We start from the raw sequence: 19,446 nt of genomic DNA, 5'->3' as shown, positions 1-19,446 counted from the left end.
CTATTGATTTCGGATCGAACCCCAAACCTGGGCAACATCATAATATGGTGGGAGGAGTCATTTGGTGAGTTTTGAGTGAAATCCAATCGCTAGAAGTATGGAATACACCAACCACTCCAATTAGGAACGAACTGCCGTTGAACTTGAATTATCCAATTTCTCACACCTATTGGTTTCGGATCGAGCCCCAAACCTGGGCAACATCATAATATGGTGGGAGGCGTCATTTGGTGAGTTTTGAGTGAAATCCAATCGCTAGAAGTATGGAATACAGCAACCACTCCAATTAGGAACGAACTGCCGTTGAACTTGAATTGTCCAATTTCTCACACCTATTGGTTTCGGATCGAGCCCCAAACCTGGGCAACATCATAATATGGTGGGAGGAGTCATTTGGTGAGTTTTGAGTGAAATCCAATCGCTAGAAGTATGGAATACACCAACCACTCCATTTAGGAATGAACTGTCGTTGAACTTGAATTGTCCAATTTCTCACATCTATTGATTTCGGATCAAGCCCCAAACTTGGGCAACATCATAATATGGTGGGAGGAGTCATTTGTTGAGTTTTGAGTGAAATCAAATCGCTAGAAGTATGGAATACACCAACCACTCCAATTAGGAACGAACTGCCGTTGAATTTGAATTGTCCAATTTCTTACACCTATTGATTTCGAATTGAGCCCAAAACTTGGTCAACACGACAATATGGTGGGAGGAGTCATTTGGTGAGTTTTGAGTGAAATCCAATCGCTAGAAGTATGGAATACACCAACCACTCCAATTAGGAACGAACTGCCGTTGAACTTGAATTGTCCGATTTCTCACACCTATTGATTTCGGATCGAGCCCAAAACTTGGGCAACATCACAATATGGTGGGAGGAGTAATTTGGTTAGTTTTGAGTGAAATGCAATCGCTAGAAGTATGGATTACACCAACCACTCCAATTAGGAACGAATTGCCGTTGAACTTGAATTGTCCAATCTGGAACACCTATTGATTTCGGATCGAGCCCAAAACTTGGGCAACATCATAATATGGTGGGAGGAGTCATTTGGTGAGTTTTGAGTGAAATCCAATCGCTAGAAGTGTGGAATACACCAACCACTCCAATTAGGAACGAACTGCCGTTGAACTTGAATTGTCCAATTTCGAACACCTATTGATTTCGGATGGAGCCCAAAACTTGGGCAACGTCATAATATGGTGGGAGGAGTCATTTGGTGAGTTTTGAGTGAAATCCTATCGCTAGAAGTATGGAATACACCAACCACTCCAATTAGGAACGAACTGTCGTTGAAATTGAATTGGCCAATTTCTCACACGTATTGATTTCGGATCAAGCCCCAAACTTGGGCAACAACATAATATGGTGGGAGTCGTCATTTGGTGAGTTTTGAGTGAAATCCAATCACTAGAAGTATGGAATACACAAACCACTCCAATTAGGAACGAACTGCCAATGCACTTGAATTGTCCAATTTCTCACACCTATTGATTTCGGATCAAGCCCAAAACTTGGGCAACATCATAATATGGTGGGAGGAGACATTTGGAGAGTTTTGAGTGAAATCCAATCGCTAGAAGTATGGAATACACCAACCACTCCAATTAGGAAAGAACTGCCGTTGAACTTGAATTGTCCAATTTGGAACACCTATTGATTTCGGATCGAGCCCAAAACTTGGGCAACGTCATAATATGGTGGGAGGAGTCATTTGGTGAGTTTTGAGTGAAATCCATTCGCTAGAAGTATGGAAGACACCAACCACTCCAATTTCGAACGAACTGCCGTTGAACTTGGGCAACAACATAATATGGTGGGAGTCGTCATTTGGTGAGTTTTGAGTGAAATCCAATCGCTAGAAGTATGGAATACACCAACCACTCCAATTAGGAACGAACTGCCGTTGAACTTGAATTCTCCATTTTCTCACACCTATTGATTTCGGATGGTGCCCAAAACTTGTGCAACAACATAATATGATGGGAGGAGTCATTTGGTGAGTTTTGAGTGAAATCCAATCGCTAGAAGTATGGAATACACCAACCGCTCCAATTGAACTGCCGTTGAACTTGAATTGTCCAATTTGGAACACCTATTAATTTCATATCGAGCCCAAAACTTGGGCAACAACAAAATATGGTGGGAGGAGTCATTTGGTGAGTTTTGAGTGAAATCCAATCGCTAGAAGTATGGAATTCACCAACCACTCCAATTAGGAACGAACTGCCAATGCACTTGAATTGTCGAATTTCTCACATTTATTGATTTCGGATCGAGCCCAAAACTTGGGCAACATCATAATATGGTGGGAGGAGTCGTTTGGTGAGTTTTGAGTGAAATCCAATCGCTAGAAGAGTGGAATACAGCAACCACTCCAATTAGGAACGAACTGCCGTTGAACTTGAATTCTCCAATTTCTCACACCTATTGATTTCGGATCGAGCCCAAAACTTGGGCAACATCACAATATGGTGGGAGGAGTAATTTGGTTAGTTTTGAGTGAAATGCAATCGCTAGATGTATGGAATACACCAACCACTCCAATTAGGAACGAACTGCCGTTGAACTTGAATTGTCCAGTTTGGAACACCTATTGATTTCGGATCGAGCCCCAAACTTGGGCAACATCATAATATGGTGGGAGGAGTCATTTGGTGAGTTTTGAGTGAAATCCAGTCGCTAGAAGTAGGGAATGCACCAACCACTCCAATTAGGAACGAACTTCCGTTGAACTTGAATTGTCCAATTTCTCACACCTATTGATTACGGATCGAGCCCAAAACTTGGGCAACATCATAATATGGTGGGAGTAGTCATTTGGTGAGTTTTGAGTGAAATCCAATCGCTAGAAGTATGGAATACACCAACCACTCCAATTAGGAACGAACTGCCGTTGAACTTGAATTGTCCAATTTGGAACACCTATTGATTTCGGATCGAGCCCAAAACTTGGGCAACATCATAATATGGTGGGAGTAGTCATTTGTTGAGTTTTGAGTGAAATGCAATCGCTAGAAGTATGGAATACACCAACCACTCCAATTAGGAACGAACTCCCATTGAACTTGAATTGCCCAATTTCTCACACCTATTGATTTCGGATCGAGCCCCAAACTTGGGCAACATCATATTATGGTGGGAGGAGTCATTTGATTAGTTTTGAGTGAAATCCAATCGCTAGAAGTATGGAATACACCAACCACTCCAATTAGGAACGAATTGTCGTCGAAATTGAATTGACCAATTTCTCACACCTATTGATTTCGGATCGAGCCCAAAACTTGGGCAACATCATAATATGGTGGGAGGAGTCATTTCGTGAGTTTTGAGTGAAATCCAATCTCTAGAATTACGGAATACACCAACCACTCCAATTAGGAACGAACTGCCGTTGAACTTGAATTGTCCAATTTCTCACACCTATTGATTTCGGATGGTGCCCAAAACTTGTGCAACATCATAATATGATGGGAGGAGTCATTTGGTGAGTTTTGAGTGAAATCCAATCGCTAGAAGTATGGAATACACCAACCGCTCCAATTAGGAACGAACTGCCGTTGAACTTGAATTGTCCAATTTGGAACACCTATTGATTTCTGATCGAGCCCAAAACTTGGGCAACATCATATTATGGTGGGAGGAGTCATTTGGTGAGTTTTGAGTGAAAGCCAATTGCTAGAAGTATAGAATACACCAACCACTCCAATTAGGAACGAACTGCCGTTGAACTTGAATTCTCCAATTTCTCACACCTATTGATTTTGGATAGAGCCCCAAACTTGGGCAACATCATATTATGGTGGGAGGAGTCATTTGATTAGTTTTAAGTGAAATCCAATCGCTAGAAGTATGGAATACAGCAACCACTCCAATTAGGGACGAACTGCCGTTGAACCTGAATTGTCCAATTTCTTACACCTATTGATTTCGGATCGAGCCCCAAACTTGGGCAACATCATAATATGGTGGGAGGAGTCATTTGGTGAGTTTTGAGTGAAATCCAATCGCTAGAAGTATGGAATACACCAACCACTCCAATTAGGAACGAACTGCCGTTGAACTTGAATTGTCCAATTTCTCACACCTATTGATTTCGGATCGAGCCCCAAACTTGGGCAACATCATAATATGGTGGGAGGAGTCATTAGGTGAGTTTTGAGTGAAATCCAATCGCTAGAAGTATGGAATACACCAACCACTCCAATTAGGAACGAACTGTCGTTGAACTTGAATTGTCCAATTTCTCACACCTATTGATTTCGGATCGAGCAAAAAACTTGGGCAACATCATAATATGGTGGGAGGAGTCGTTTGGTGAGTTTTGAGTGAAATCCAATCGCTAGAAGTATGGAATACACCAACCACTCCAATTAGGAACGAATTGCCGTTGAACTTGAATTGTCGAATTTGGAACACCTATTGATTTCGGTTCGAGCCCAAAACTTGGGTGATCGGTTCATAATTGTATATCATTTTGTACCCTTCTAGCTTATGATTTGGTTATGTTATTGATTTAAACTTGTGCTTTTAATCCATTTTCTGTTTTGATAAGTCCATAATTTCATACACTTGCTTGCCTTCTTTACTTAGTGATGTTGCTTAGTTTCTCTTTATTTTGAGTCACTTACCTCTATTTGTGTGTTTTGTAGGTTAAGATAGCAAGAGATCACATTTGATGCAATCCATGCATGTTAAGGGCTGATTGGCAAAGAGCAAGAGCTTAAAGACAAAACCAAATTTGGGCCATACTTCTTGTCAGTCCAGTTTCGTAAGTCACCTTGCAGGTCTCATTTCAGCAATCTGCACAACTCGGATGAGGAGACATTCTTCATAGAAGTTGTTCAATTGGGTGTCTAGTATAACGTCTTGGCCTTGGATCAGAATGCTGTGGGGCTCGGATGAGGTGAAGATCTTCATGAAGGTTGTTCAATTGGGTGTCTAGTATAACATATCCAAAATTCAACCCAATTGAACATATGTGGAGTCCTTAGCCCGTCCAACACTGAACCATGCTCACGAGGATTTGCAGCTGCCAGCTTTGAGCCTTGTCTCCTCCTTTAAGCCATGTGCCTCACCCATGCTGCAACTGACTTTGGATCCAACATAATGAGTGAGGTGGGGAGGCATTCCAGCTATGAAATTCTAAAGGAGCAAGTTGGTACATGCTGGAGTTATTATAGAGAAAGCATGTGCATGCATGTAAAGCAAAGAAATGAAATGAAGTCAATTCCAGTCTCTGTTCGGCTGCCAACTTGCAAGGCCCAAAACGCACACTTCTACTGCTCCGATGGGAATACTTTCTTCATAGAAGTTGTTCCAATGGGTATCTAGAATAACATATCCAAATTTGAGAACCATTGGATACGTTTTGAAACCTCTGGCCTTCCTACACCAAGACTGGTTCAGAAAACTCGTTTTTCAGCAACCAAAAGGCAACCACATGGGTTGGCAGCAAAGGCAGCCACAACTGATCACCTTTGAACCCATGTGAAGATGCTTGAGGTGCAGCAGCAAAAGATGAAGGATGGTGTGGGAATCCATCATGATGTTCCTCCCTCTTAGCCCTATAAATAGAGAAGCCTTCAAGCTTCAAAACACACCCCAAGGGGGGGAGCTCTCAAACACTTCTCTAGAGCTCCCTTCCCTTCTCTCCCTCAAATTCTCTTAGTTTCCTTTCAAGTTGTCAATTGTTGTAACAATAATGAGTTTACTAAATTTTCCTTCAAGTTTTCTTAGTTCTACTTTACTTTTATTTGTAATGTACATTCTTTCTTAAGTATTCAAGTTTAATTAGTTTCCAAGTTTCAATTATGGTTTTTGTTCTTATTCATTATGCTTATAAGTTAATAGGCTAGTTTGAATGATTGATCACCATTTAGGCTTGCATGTTAGCTATCTTGGTTTGAATTAAGAGTAGACACCATGCTTTAATTCGAATTGAACTATGAATAAGAAGAGTATGTATGGACATTCGACAACAGGGATTAGATACATGCTTGGTTGTTTAAATTGTTCTTCTATGCTTAATGGGTTCCTAATGCTTAGTTTTAGGTTAGACAACAAATGATCAAATTAGGGAATTAGGAACACAAGGTTTTGACCAAACACCATGGCTTAATCATACTTTAGCTAGAATCAATCCGTTAATCTAATTGAACTTGGGAACTTATTTCCTTGAGTTATTTCTTTTTTTTTCTTGTTTTATTTATTTTCTTTTTCATTTCTATTTTGTGTAGGGGAAACAAATTGGATCATTCAATCACCAATCCTCGTGGGATCGACCTCGCACTTACATATGCTATACTACCAAACGGCTCGTGCACTTGCGAGTATCACAAGTTGAGGATGCAGCTGAATCTATTTTGGTGCAGCTGAATCGAAGCAACAAGTTTTTGGCGCCGTTGCCGGGGATCGGTAACATTGTTTGATTCTATTTGATTTTCCTACTTTTTATTTATTTATAATGTTTAAAGTCTACTTAGTTCTCTATTGTTCATTCCTAATCCTTTTAATTCCATTTCAAGTTTGTGTGTTGGTTTTAGCAATTTATGATAGCTTAATAAAGATGGATAGAGATGGCAACTTCAATCATAAAAATGGGAAGTGTGGAGCAATGGGAGAAGTCGACCTCCAAGTGCATCCATGCTCGACCTAGTCGCTTCAAGGGGGAGCATTTCAATCCTTTCTCTTCTTTGAATTCTGTTTATTTCTGTTATTGTTTTTGCCTTTTGGTCCTCCTTGGGTTCTTTGTTTTTCTGTGCTGAATCCAACCATATAAAGAACGTGAAATTTGGACTTGCGGTTGGAAAGTTATGGCCTAAAAACTGAACACAGGTCGAAGCTGAAAAACAAAGAAACGAATCTGTCCAAATGGTGATAAATAGGTGATAGAAAGTGCTGTTTGTGTTTTTCTTTGGTTTCTTGGTTTGTTTCTTTTAGTACAACAATTTATTTCGTTTGTTTGAGTTTGTTTAGAGTACTTAGTTCATTTTCATTTATGGTTTGTTGTTTCATTTTATCTTAATTTGTTTTTGTTTTTTTTATCTTAAAAATTTAAAAAAGATTTTTCATATGAGCTGACTTATGGTAACCCCAGTGAGCACTTCTGTCAATACAGTGTCTAGGAGTTCTTTAGGCGACACCTTCGGTGTCTAAGAAGTTTGGGTTTTAAGCGGGACCATTGTGACCCCTCCAACCTTCCCGGATCCCCTGGCTGTGTTTTCTGAGGCCCTTAACTGGTCATCCGTGAGTTGCTTGTATATTCGTGTGTTTTTAAATTAAGTTTTTTTTTATATTTTCTTTGTTATCTTTTCTGTTGAGTATTTGTTCTTGTTTTTGTTTTGTTAAGTTAGTTTATGTATTTTATTTACGTGGTATGGTTAGTTAGTTTATTTCTGAGTGTTAAAACACATTTTCATTTTATTTCAAACTCTGCATTAAAAACAAACAAAAACAAACAAAAAAAAAATACAAAAAATACAAAAAAAAACTTCTTCTTCTTCTTCATCTTTTTTATCTTCATCTTCATCATCATCATGGCTTGCCTCTATTGTCTCGCACTTGTAGAATCTGCAACAGCTCTACATGGTCCTCATTCTTTCTCTGCAGTGCTTCCACATGCTGATTGGCACAGTAAAGCCGCTTCTGCAAGTCCGCCACAATAGCCTTCAGGGCAGCCACCTCCTCGCTCAGAGCTGTACACTCCCGTGTCCTCGCCAGTAGGCGCAAGCCCAGATTTGTGGCCGAGACCGCTTGGAGCGCGGTATAAGTGTGGGACTCATCCACTGCCACCTTGTCAGACCTGTGTGCTATATGCCAATGATCTGCCGGTGTGAGCTTGCTGCCAATCATGCCTCCCAGCAGCACTGCTCTGTTCGGCCTTGCCTCAGCAAAGTTCGGTATTGCCTCAGCAAAGTTTGAGGCCGTGCCGTGATGATATGTGGAGTTTGGGAAGACAGGAGTTGGAGGAGCCCTTGTCTGGGCATTCGGTGGTGCAAGTGAGAGCTCAAGGTTGAGATCATCAAGGTCAGTGCATGAGGATGCCATTTGTTTTGCTTCTGAATTTTTTGATGTTTTTCCTTGAGTTTGCAGGAAGAAATGCTGGGTATCATCCGCTTGCAGAGGTGTGGTTTAAAAAGACATATGCTGATGAGAGAGAGCCAACACCATTTCGGATTTCCCGGGCATGCTCGACCTAATCGCTTCAAGGGGGAGCACCTTTACTTTCACTTTACTTTTCTTTTTTCCGTGTTTTCTGGTGTTTAATATTTTTGCCTGTTACTTTCATTTTCTAGAGCTTTGTGTTTCTGCTTTTTCCTTTCGGCTATCATCTTTATTTTATTTTAGTTAGGGAACTGTGCTTTCTTTTCCGTTTGTCATCTTTGTTTGATTTAAGTTTGGGAAGTGTGCTTTCTTTTCCGTTTTCTTTTTCCTTCTGCAACTTTACTTTTATTTCCGAAACAAAATAACCAAAAACAAAAACAACCAATAAAATAAAAACAACAATAATGCAGTAGGAAATTATTTCTTCACAGTGCTCGGTGTCTCGACCATTGGAGCTTTGAGTTTGGCCCTCTGGCTGTCCTCTTCCTGGGCTTCATGCACAGTCTCTTGGGGCTCACCACTTGAGCTCCCAAAGATCGCAATCTTAGCTTGAGCGTAATTACTCTCGCGATCTGCTTGCTTGCGTTTACTCGGTCGGTCTAGGTCCTCCAGCTGCTTTCGCATGTCGCGAGAATACAACTCTACCATCTTTGATAGGTTTTTATTCTCGTCCCGCAATACTTCTAGCTGGTGTCGATTCACCTCCACTATCCTTGCCCTCTCCCTTTTCAAGCTTTTTATAGCACTCTGACACTCTTCAACCATACTTCGCTCCGCCGCCAACTGACCTTTTAGCACCTCTACCTCATGGGACTTCGCAAGTAGGCGATGACCCAAACTTGCGACTGTTGCCGTACTCTGCACGCTCAGTGCCAGGGCATCGCTCACGACCCGGTTGTCATCTCTTGTCCCAAACACACGTATATCTTTAGGAGTCACCAGATTTCTGCCCACTCCAATGGCAACATCGTTGTCCAGGAGTATTGAGTCAGTTACTGTCACAGGCCCCCGTGCAGAAGCAAAGTAGGGCATCCATACTGGTGCCGCTGCTTGGCCTCGTGTCTGAGTCGGTGGAGCTAGGTTGAGATCCAACGAAAATGGGTAGTTAGAGGCCATTTGATTTCTCACTCTTTGTTCTTCTTTCTTTTCTGTTTTGTGTGTTTCTGAGTTTGTGTTTTTCACCCGTTCTTTTTACCTTTTTATAGACTTAGTCTGCTAAACCCTAGCCGCTGCGGTTCTGGGTTATGTGCGGCCCTTACGGCTTATCTCTATTTGTCGCCGCACCCGTTTCCCAACCCCCCTTAATTACATTTTCACCTTTCACCACCTTCAAGTGAAAAAGTCATCCCGCTTCACCCAAGAGGCCAATAATTCTAGCTTGGGGGATGTGAAAGCGGCCTCTGCGCACCGACACGTCCCTCACCTCTTTTGCCCGTGACTTCCCAGGAACCGAGGCATTAGGGACCACATTTTCTCTTTTCAGAAATCCCGCCTTTGCGCTCCCAATTCACGTTTCTTCTTAAAAAAAAAAAAAAAAAAAAAAAAAAATGTGTGGGCTTCGGATTTCATTGTGGGTCGGGTTTTCACCGTTGTTTAGGTTTCAAGGTGGGTTAACTTTCTTTTGGGTTGGGCTTTCAATCGTTTGGGTTTTGGTTTGCGTAAGATTGTTTGTTTAGGACTTTTGGTTTCGAGTGTTTTACTGTTTCGTTTCTTTTTTATTTGTTTGTTTGTTTTGTAATTTTTATTTTGTAATTATTTTATTTTTGTATTTTAATTCTTGTGTGTTTTGTGATTTTATATTTACTTACTTTAGTACCTTTCATTTCTTGTTATGACATTGCTTGTTCCTAATTTTTAAACATTGAGGACAATGTTCATTTCTAGGTTTGGGGGTATTGGAGTTTAGCAAGTAAATTTGGTTTTTCTTTTAAAAAAAAAAAAAAACAACAAATTTAAATTAATTTCTTGCTTGTTTTATTTTGAGTCTTGTTTTGTTTTGAGTCACTTTCCGAACACTTATGATGAGATTGTGATAAATGTTTGCATGACTTAAAATTGGATTTCATTTTATTATTATTATTTAATTATGAAAAAAATAAAATTTTGGCATCGTTCTAGCATGATATGTTCGAAACCTTCTTTGCACTTGCCATTTGTTTCATAATTTTCCAATTAAATGATTTGCATGACCCAAAGAATTGTATCAAGCATAAATTAGACTTATATAACCATATAATGTGAGCTTTTGAGCCTTGTGCTTCATTTCATGAGTGTTATACACATACTCTTATTTTCTTGTCATCAAAGTTGTTGTTTGATCTCATTATTCATTGATTTGGTTGAACACTTAAAAGTCATTCATTCTTATGCAATTTGATTTCATGACATTTAAGAAGTGATATTAAGGCCCTCTTTGGATCGTTTGTGCCTTTCAAGCTAACCTTATGCATGCTTAAGCATGATTTTCCATTGTTAACCATTTTGAGCCTACATGTAAACCTTTTCTTTCATTTTACCAATTATATTTCCTCGCCTTAGCCCGAAAAACAAATATTTACCTTTCTAAGGAACTCATGAGCTCTAATTCGGATGTGTTTTTCATGCTAAGTTTGGGAAGGGATATTACATAAATAAATAAAAAACTTCACTCAATTGGTGAAAGAAAAGAAGAAAAAAAAAGAAGTTGTGATTAAGTGGTGGTTGATTAAAAATTCATTTTTGGGCCTTCAAAATAAATTGGTGTTTGGAAAGGAGTGTGAATCAATGTAAATGAAGGTATAAAGAGTTTTGATCATGTAAAAGAAAAAATCTAATCGTGATGATTTGAAGTCTTGTAAACTATTATTTTATGCTCTTACATTTTGAGTTCCTTGGACTTTGTATTATCCATACCTTTCATTTCTCACTCACCTTACACCCTTAACCCCATTACAACCTATAATAAAGACCTAAATTGATCTTAAATGTCATATGGTTGAATTGCATGCATTTTCTTACTTTTAAGTGTTTTGCATCCTTCTTGAGATCATATTAATGCAAGTTTTTCATCTTCCTATTTTGAGTTAAGTCCCTTATGGTTTAACTCTAATCTCATGTTTATAACTGAGTGTTGCATTGTAGCCCTCTTCTGAGTGATTCATTTGTGAGAGGACAACTTTGGTGAGATTTGAAGTTGTATTTGTGTTTGGTATGATTTTTGAAATTGTGTGAAAACTAAGATTTGGAGAATTTGTTGCATTTGGCTATCACACTACTACACTTTGAGCATGTTGTGTTTTGAACTTTGCCGCCTTGTAAATAATATCTAAAATTGAGCTTTTATTGTTAAAACTTTTGAGTTATGTGCATGAGTCATCTCTCTTCAGAAAATGTTCGGAAAGATTGTTTTGAGTTTACTTTTTACATTATTTATTTATTTATTTATTTATTTATTTTGGTTTTGTAATTATTTTTATCTTGGTTTTTGTTTTTGTTTTATTTTGCTTAAGGACTAACAAATCTAATAAGTTTTCTAACCACTTTGTTTTGTAGAGTTAGGAAAACGTTTGTGGGTGTCGTATCTGTTAAACCCTCAGGAGACACAACTCCTCCTACTAGGGATGCCTAGAGGTTTAAAGGCTTGTTGCATATGCTCAATGCAATCGAGTTACCTGCGGAAGTGATTTACTTAACTTCTTGTTTTGTTTTTATCTTTGTTTTCCTTTTGTTTTGCTCGAGGACTAGCAAAATCTAGGTTTGGGGGTATTTGATCGGTTCATAATTGTATATCATTTTGTACCCTTCTAGCTTATGATTTGGTTATGTTATTGAGTTAAACTTGTGCTTTTAATCCATTTTCTGTTTTGATAAGTCCATAATTTCATACACTTGCTTGCCTTCTTTACTTAGTGATGTTGCTTAGTTTCTCTTTATTTTGAGTCACTTACCTCTATTTGTGTGTTTTGTAGGTTAAGATAGCAAGAGATCACATTTGATGCAATCCATGCATGTTAAGGGCTGATTGGCAAAGAGCAAAAGCTTAAAGACAAAACCAAAGTTGGGCCATACTTCTTGTCAGTCCAGTTTCGTAAGTCACCTTGCAGGTCTCATTTCAGCAATCTGCACAACTCGGATGAGGAGACATTCTTAATAGAAGTTGTTCAATTGGGTGTCTAGTATAACATATCCAAACTTCAGCCCAATTGAACATATGTGGAGTCCTTAGCCCGTCCAACACTGAACCATGCTCACGAGGATTTGCAGCTGCCAGCTTTGAGCCTTGTCTCCTCCTTTAAGCCATGTGCCTCACCCATGCTGCAACTGACTTTGGATCCAACATAATGAGTGAAGTGGGGAGGCATTCCAGCTATGAAATTCTAACCACTCCAATTAGGAACGAACTGCCGTTGAACTTGAATTGTACAATTTCGAACACCTATTGTCTTTGGATCAAGCCCAAAACTTGGGCAACATCATAATATGGTGGGAGGAGTCATTTGGTGAGTTTTTAGTGAAATCCAATCGCTAGAAGTATGGAATACACCAACCACTCCAATTAGGAAAGAACTGCCGTTGAACTTGAATTGTCCAATTTGGAACACCTATTGATTTCGGATCGAGCCCAAAACTTGGGCAACATCATAATATGGTGGGAGAAGTCATTTGGTGAGTTTTGAGTGAAATCCAATCGCTAGAAGTATGGAATACACCAACCACTCCAATTAGGAACGAACTGCCGTTGAACTTGAATTGTCCAATTTCTCACACCTATTGATTTCGGATCGAGCCCCAAACTAGGGAAACATCATAATATGGTGGGAGGAGTCATTTGGTGAGTTTTGAGTGAAATCCAATCGCTAGAAGTATGGAATACACCAACCACTCCAATTAGGAACGAACTGCCGTTGAACTTGAATTGTCGAATTTGGAACACGTATTGATTTCGGTTCGAGCCCAAAACTTGGGCAACGTCATAATATGGTGGGAGGAGTCATTTGGTGAGTTGTGAGTGAAATCCAATCGCTAGAAGTACGGAATACAGCAACCACTCCAATTAGGAACGAACTACCGTTGAACTTGAATTGACCAATTTCTCCCACGTATTGATTTCGGATCGAGCCCAAAACTTGGGCAACATCATAATACTTTGGGAGGAGTCATTTGGTCAGTTTTGAGTGAAATCCAATCGCTAGAAGTATGGAAAACACCAACCACTCCAATTAGGAACGAAATGCCGTCGAAATTGAATTGACCAATTTCTCACACCTATTGATATCGGATCGAGCCCAAAACTTGGGCAACATCATAATATGGTGGGAGGAGTCATTTGGTGAGTTTTGAGTGAAATCCAAACGCGAGAAGTATGGAATACACCAAGCACTCCAATTAGGGACGAACTGCCGTTGAACTTGAATTGTCCAATTTCGAACACCTATTGATTTCGGATCGAGCCCAAAACTTGGGCAACATCATAATATGGTGGGAGGAGTCATTTGGTGAGTTTTGAGTGAAATCCAATCGCTAGAAGTATGGAATACACCAACCACTCCAATTAGGAACGAACTGCCGTTGAACTCGAATTGTCGAATTTGGAACAACTATTGATTTCGGTTCGAGCCCAAAACTTGGGCAACGTCATAATATGGTGGGAGGAGTCATTTGGTGAGTTTTGAGTGAAATCCAATCGCTAGAAGTACGGAATACAGCAACCACTCCAATTAGGAACGAACTGCCGTTGAACTTGAATTGTCCAATTTCTCTCACCTATTGATTTCGGATCGAGCCCCAAACTTGGGCAGCATCATAATATGGTGGGAGGAGTCATTTGGTGAGTTTTGAGTGAAATCCAATCGCTAGAAGTATGGAATACACCAAGAACTCCAATTAGGAACGAACTGCCGTTGAACTTGAATTGTCCAATTTCGAACACCTATTGATTTCGGATCGAGCCCAAAACTTGGACAACATCATAATATGGTGGCAGGAGTCATTTGGTGAGTTTTGAGTGAAATCCAATCGCTAGAAGTATGGAATACACCAACCACTCCAATTAGGAACGAACTGCCGTTGAACTTGAATTGTCGAATTTGGAACACCTATTGATTTCGGTTCGAGCCCAAAACTTGGGCAACGTCATAATATGGTGGGAGTGGTCATTTGGTGAGTTTTGAGTGAAATCCAATCGCTAGAAGTACGGAATACAGCAACCACTCCAATTAGGAACGAACTGCAGTTGAACTTGAATTGTCCAATTTGGAACACCTATTGATTTCGGATCGAGCCCAAAACTTTGGCAACATCATAATATGGTGGGAGGAGTCATTTGGTGAGTTTTGAGTGAAATCCAATCGCTAGAAGTATGGAATACACCAACCACTCCAATTAGGAACGAACTTCCGTTGAACTTGAATTGTCCAATTACGAACACCTATTGATTTCGGATCGAGCCCCAAACTTGGGCAACATCATAATATGGTGGGAGGAGTCATTAGGTGAGTTTTGAGTGAAATCCAATCGCTAGAAGTATGGAATACACCAACCACTCCAATTAGGAACGAACTGTCGTTGAACTTGAATTGTCCAATTTCTCACACCTATTTATTTCGGATCGAGCAAAAAACTTGGGCAACATCATAATACGGTGGGAGGAGTCATTTGGTGAGTTTTGAGTGAAATTCAATCGCTAGAAGTACGGAATACACCAAACACTCCAATTAGGAACGAACTGCCGTTGAACTTGAATTGTACAATTTCGAACACCTATTGTTTTCGAATCAAGCCCAAAACTTGGGCAACATCATAATATGGTGGGAGGAGTCATTTGGTGAGTTTTTAGTGAAATCCAATCGCTAGAAGTATGGAATACACCAACCACTCCAATTAGGAACGAACTGCCGTTGAACTTGAATTGTCCAATTTGGAACACCTATTGATTTCGGATCGAGCCCAAAACTTGGGCAACATCATAATATGGTGGGAGAAGTCATTTGGTGAGTTTTGAGTGAAATCCAATCGCTAGAAGTATGGAATACACCAACCACTCCAATTAGGAACGAACTGTCGTTGAACTTGAATTGTCCAATTTCTCACACCTATTGATTTCGGATCGAGCCCCAAACTAGGGCAACATCATAATATGGTGGGAGGAGTCATTTGGTGAGTTTTGAGTGAAATCCAATCGCTAGAAGTATGGAATACACCAACCACTCCAATTAGGAACGAACTGCCGTTGAACTTGAATTGTCGAATTTGGAACACGTATTGATTTCGGAACGAGCCCCAAACTTGGGCAACATCATAATATGGTGGGAGGAGTCATTTGGTGAGTTTTGAGTGAAATCCAATCGCTAGAAGTATGGAATACACCAACCACTCCAATTACGAAGGAACTGCCGTTGAACTTGAATTGTCCAATTTCTCACACCTATTGATTTCGGATCGAGCCCAAAACTTGGGCAACATCATAATATGTTGGGAGGAGTCAGTTGGTGAGTTTCGAGTAAAATCCAATCGCTAGAAGTATGGAATACACCAACCACTCCAATTAGGAACGAACTGCCGCTGAACTTGAATTGTCCAATTTCGAACACCTATTGATTTCGGACCGAGCCCAAAACATGGACAACATCATAATATGGTGGGAGGAGTCATTGGGTTAGTTTTGAGTGAAATCCAATCGCTAGAAGTACGGAATACACCAACCACTCCAATTAGGAAGGAACTGCCGTTGAACTTGAATTGTCCAATTTCGAACACCTATTGATTTCGGATCGAGCCCAAAACTTGGGCAACACCATAATATGGTGGGAGGATTCATTTGGTGAGTTTTGAGTGAAATTCAATCGCTAGAAGTATGGAATACACCAACCACTCCAATTAGGAAGGAACTGTCGTTGAACTTGAATTGTCCAATTTCTCACACCTATTGATTTCGGATCGAGCCCAAAACTTGGGCAACATCATAATATGGTGGGAGGAGTCAGTTGGTGAGTTTTGAGTGAAATCCAATCGCTGGAAGTATGGAATACACCAAGAACTCCAATTAGGAATGAACTGCCGTTGAACTTGAATTGTCGAATTTGGAACACGTATTGATTTCAGTTCGAGCCCAAAACTTGGGCAACGTCATAATATGGTGGGAGAAGTCATTTGGTGAGTTTTGAGTGAAATCCAATCGCTAGAAGTATGGAATACACCAACCACTCCAATTAGGAACGAACTGCCGTTGAACTTGAATTGTCCAATTTCTCACACCTATTGATTTCGGATCGAGCCCCAAACTTGGGCAACATCATAATATGGTGGGAGGAGTCATTTGGTGAGTTTTGAGTGAAATCCAATCGCTAGAAGTATGGAATACACCAACCACTCCAATTAGGAACGAACTGCCGTTGAACTTGAATTGTCCAATTTCTCACACCTATTGATTTCGGATCGAGCCCCAAACTTGGGCAACATCATAATATGGTGGGAGGAGTCATTTGGTGAGTTTTGAGTGAAATCCATTCGCTAGAAGTATGGAATACACCAACCACTCCAATTAGGAACGAACTGCCGTTGAACTTGAATTGCCAATTTCTCACACCTATTGATTTCGGATCGAGCCCCAAACTTGGGCAACATCATAATATGGTGGGAGGAGTCATTTCGTGAGTTTTGAGTGAAATCCAATCGCTAGAAGTATGGAATACTCCAAGCACTCCAATTAGGAACGAACTGCCGTTGAACTTGAATTGTCCAATTTCGAACACCTATTGATTTCGGACCGAGCCCAAAACATGGACAACATCATAATATGGTTGGAGGAGTCATTGGGTGAGTTTTGAGTGAAATCTAATCGCTAGAAGTACGGAATACACCAACCACTCCAATTAGGAAGGAACTGCCGTTGAACTTGAATTGTCCAATTTCTCACACCTATTGATTTCGGATCGAGCCCCAAACTTGGGCAACATCATAATATGGTGGGAGGAGTCATTTGGTGAGTTTTGAGTGAAATCCAATCGCTAGAAGTATGGAATACACCAACCACTCCAATTAGGAACGAACTGCCGTTGAACTTGAATTGTCGAATTTGGAACACGTATTGATTTCAGTTCGAGCCCAAAACTTGGGCAACGTCATAATATGGTGGGAGGAGTCATTTGGTGAGTTTTGAGTGAAATCCAATCGCTAGAAGTACGGAATACAGCAACCACTCCAATTAGGAACGAACTGCCGTTGAACATGAATTGTCCAATTTCTCACACCTATTGATTTCGGATCGAGCCCCAAACTTGGGCAACATCATAATATGGTGGGAGGAGTCATTTGGTGAGTTTTGAGTGAAATCCAATCGCTAGAAGTATGGAATACACCAAGCACTCCAATTAGGAACGAACTGCCGTTGAACTTGAATTGTCCAATTTGGAACAACTATTGATTTCGGATCGAGCCCAAAACTTGGGCAACATCATAATATGGCGGGAGGAGTCATTTGGTGAGTTTTGAGTGAAATCCAATCGCTAGAAGTATGGAATACACCAACCACTCCAATTAGGAACGAACTGCCGTTGAACTTGAATTGTCCAATTTCTCACACCTATTGATTTCGGATCGAGCCCCAAACTTGGGCAACATCATAATATGGTGGGAGGAGTCATTTGGTGAGTTTTGAGTGAAATCCGATCGCTAGAAGTATGGAATACACCAACCACTCCAATTAGGAACGAACTGCCGTTGAACTTGAATTGCCAATTTCTCACACCTATTGATTTCGGATCGAGCCCAAAACTTGGGCAACATCATAATATGGTGGGAGGAGTCAGTTGGTGAGTTTCGAGTGAAATCCAATCGCTAGAAGTATGGAATACACCAACCACTCCAATTAGGAACGAACTGCCGTTGAACTTGAATTGTCCAATTTCGAACACCTATTGATTTCGGACCGAGCCCAAAACATGGACAACATCATAATATGGTGGGAGGAGTCATTTGGTGAGTTTTGAGTGAAATCCAATCGCTAGAAGTATGGAATACACCAACCACTCCAATTACGAAGGAACTGCCGTTGAACTTGAATTGTCCAATTTCGAACACCTATTGATTTCGGATCGAGCCCAAAACTTGGGCAACATCATAATATGGTGGGAGGAGTCATTTGGTGAGTTTTGAGTGAAATCCAATCGCTAGAAGTATGGAATACACCAACCACTCCAATTAGGAACGAACTGCCGTTGAACTTTAATTGTCCAATTCGGAACACCTATTGATTTCGGATCGAGCCCAAAACTTGGGCAACATCATAATATGGTGGGAGGAGTCATTTGGTGAGTTTAGAGTGAAATCCAATCGCTAGAAGTATGGAATACAACAACTACTCCGATTAGGAACGAACTGTCGTTGAAATTGAATTGACCAATTTCGAACACCTATTGTTTTCGGATCGAGCCCAAAACTTGGGCAACATCATAATATGGTGGGAGGAGTCATGTGGTGAGTTGTGAGTGAAATCCAATCGCTAGAAGTATGGAGTACACCAACCACTCCAATTAGGAACGAACTGCCGTTGAACTTGAATTGTCCAATTTCGAACACCTATTGTTTTCGGATCGAGCCCAAAACTTGGGCAACATCATAATATGGTGGGAGGAGTCATTTGGTGAGTTTTGAGTGTAATCCAATCGCTAGAAGTATGGAATACACCAACCACTCCAATTAGGAACGAACTGCCGTTGAAATTGAATTGTCCAATTTGGAACACCTATTGATTTCGGATCGAGCCCAAAACTTGGGCAACATCATAATATAGTGGGAGGAGTCATTTGGTGAGTTTTGAGTGAAATCCAATCGCTAGAAGTATGGAATACACCAACCACTCCAATTAGGAACGAACTGCCGTTGAACTTGAATTGTCCAATTTCTCACACCTATTGATTTCGGATGGAGCCCCAAACTTGGGCAACATCATAATATGGTGGGAGGAGTCATTTGGTGAGTTTTGAGTGAAATCCAATCGCTAGAAGTATGGAATACACCAACCACTCCAATTAGGAACGAACTGCCGTTGAACTTGAATTGTCGAATTTGGAACACGTATTGATTTCAGTTCGAGCCCAAAACTTGGGCAACGTCATAATATGGTGGGAGGAGTCATTTGGTGAGTTTTGAGTGAAATCCAATCGCTAGAAGTACGGAATACAGCAACCACTCCAATTAGGAACGAACTGCCGTTGAACTTGAATTGTCCAATTTCTCACACCTATTGATTTCGGATCGAGCCCCAAACTTGGGCAACATCATAATATGGTGGGAGGAGTCATTTCGTGAGTCTTGAGTGAAATCCAATCGCTAGAAGTATGGAATACACCAACCAC

Source organism: Prunus avium, chromosome 2, assembly GCF_965620075.1.
Source record: "Prunus avium chromosome 2, drPruAviu1.hap1.1, whole genome shotgun sequence".
Classification (NCBI taxonomy): domain Eukaryota; kingdom Viridiplantae; phylum Streptophyta; class Magnoliopsida; order Rosales; family Rosaceae; genus Prunus; species Prunus avium.
This window is presented reverse-complemented; position numbering follows the sequence as displayed.